Below are 2340 nucleotides of genomic sequence, written 5' to 3'. Positions count from 1 at the left end.
GTGTGTGTGTGTGTGTGTGTGTGTGTGTGTGTGTGTTTTGGCAGATTTTTTTTGTTTGTATTTCTAGATGCACAGGGATTATTGCACGCTGAGTCTACTACAATTACTTGTAAAGTTTCATTTGAAGAAGAACTTGCAACATCTTGTATGATAAAAGTCACATTTGCTTCTAAAGCATTGCTTCATTTGCAGATYTAGTCTATTTTACAGATGTTTCACATGTAATTCAGCTTTGTTTTTCACGATGGCTCATGTTTTCCCCCTCTTGTTTGTTTTTTAGTTGCACAAAAACTCACAGCCTCTAGTGAATGTTTGTCACATTGATTTCATGCTCCACTGATGCTGAAGCTGCAAGTATGGTCGCCTCACATCAGGAAGCCTCTGACTTTGATGCTGTTGGCGCCTCAATGTCTTTCTCTGCATTCCTCACGATTACCTGTGGCTATGTGTCAGCGCTGTGATGGACAAGTGACTCAACCATAGTAGCTTTGTTTTCATCAGATCAGATCCTTCTGTTGGGGCAGAGATGTGAAGATGATTCAAAAATGTATTGTGTGTGAGTGTGTGTGTACGAATTACACACAAGTTTTGTTTGACCATGCTCACATTTTTGCAACATACGAACGAAACTGTGCGGTTCACACATGGAAACTGAGAACCTTTGGAATGTCCCTTGAGGATGTTTGCAATCTGTCACCAACCCAGTGAGACACTGAACTTTCCTCGCTCTTCTCTGGTGAATCTGGGGAAGTGGGACAAACAGACGAGTTTAAAGAACTTTAATAAAAATCAAAACTAACATTAGGTCTGCTGAGCTTTGCATACATGAACCAATGAACTGGCAGTGTGTGGAGACCAGAAAGGGAAGATAAACTGCCTGAGGGAAAACAAGGCTCACAAAACGTGCATCTGATGCCTCCAACAGAGGAACATTCTACGAAACAAAGTAGTTTTCATCTTTATATGACTTTATTTATTTAACCAGGCAAAGCTCTATTAATATATTTTACGAGGGCAGTTTGGGCCTTCAGGCAGCCTAGACTGACATGCACGCTTTTTGGATTGTGGGTAAAGACCAGAGGGTCTGGAAAAAACCCATGCAAACACGAGGAGARCATGCAAATACCACACTAGAAAGACCCCAGGCCCAAACCAGGGTTTGAAGCCGTGACCTTCTTCCTGAGGCAGCAGTGCTAACCACTAATTCATCATGCTGCCCCTTTAGTGGGAGAAAGACATGTAAGAGTGTAATAGGAGTTATTTTCATTTAACATTTTGTCCTGTTTTGGGTCATAATAAAGCTATTAATCTGGCTGTCCAACACATTCTCACTCCCAACTCGTCACATATTGAAACTTGTCCAGGTTTCCTCTGCGTCCTGTTTTGACATGTTGGGCAACCTCCTCGCGTCAGTTATTTATTTATTTATATTTTCAAGCCTCACATAAGTTATTGATGCAACACATGGGGTATTTGGGTTGGGGTCCATAAGTGATCAGGTTTATGTCATGATCTGTGTTTATTTTCTTAGTTTTCTAGTGTTTTCAGTGTTCCCCAGTGTGTCACAGCTCAGCTGCTCCCGATCTGTTTGATTGTCACCCTTGTGTTTCTCCCCAGGTGTGTTCTGTTTAGTGATTAGTAGTCTGTGTATTTAAACCCTGTCCTGTCTCAGTCTGATGTTGGATCATTGTGTTTTGTTTGTTGTGCTCTGTACCGTCCCATGTTCAGTCCTCCTTGTGCCTGTTTCTCCGTGAGAAGCTAGTAAGTCTTTTGAGCTGCATCGACAGCCTTTTTGTTTATTAATAAAACCTTATTGTTATCTTTTTGAACCTCTCCTGTGCCCTGGGTCTTTTTGGCACCCACCCTGTCATAATGATCCGACCAAATGCCCAGCCTGCAAGGAGAGGTTTGTCTGGTCTGCCTCTCTATGAGGCAGATAGTTTTGTTTCTCCACCCGGACCCTACACGACCGGCTCTGTGTTTGAGGAGCCGGTCCCGACCCTGCCTTCATGGGAGGAAGAGAGGACGCACCCCCTGATCAGCGGCTCGCTGACCATCCTCCAGTGGTCCTCCGATTTCCCTTCCAGACTCCTGCTCTGCCGGCAAATTGAGAGTGTTCTGGTGGCTCGCCCAAATCTGCTGCTCCTGCCTGGCCACCGGAGGGTCAGTGAATATGCTCGGCGTCTGCTGGCTGAGCATTTACACACCCACCCTCCCACCCCTTCTGAGTCTGCTGCTGGGCCTTCTGAGTCTGCTGCTGGGCCTTCTGAGTCTGCTGCTGGGCCTTCTGAGTCTGCTGCTGGGCCTTCTGAGTCTGCTGCTGGGCCTTCTGAGTCTGCT

Source organism: Austrofundulus limnaeus, unplaced genomic scaffold, assembly GCF_001266775.1.
Source record: "Austrofundulus limnaeus strain Quisiro unplaced genomic scaffold, Austrofundulus_limnaeus-1.0 Scaffold40, whole genome shotgun sequence".
Classification (NCBI taxonomy): Eukaryota; Metazoa; Chordata; class Actinopteri; order Cyprinodontiformes; family Rivulidae; genus Austrofundulus; species Austrofundulus limnaeus.
This window is presented reverse-complemented; position numbering follows the sequence as displayed.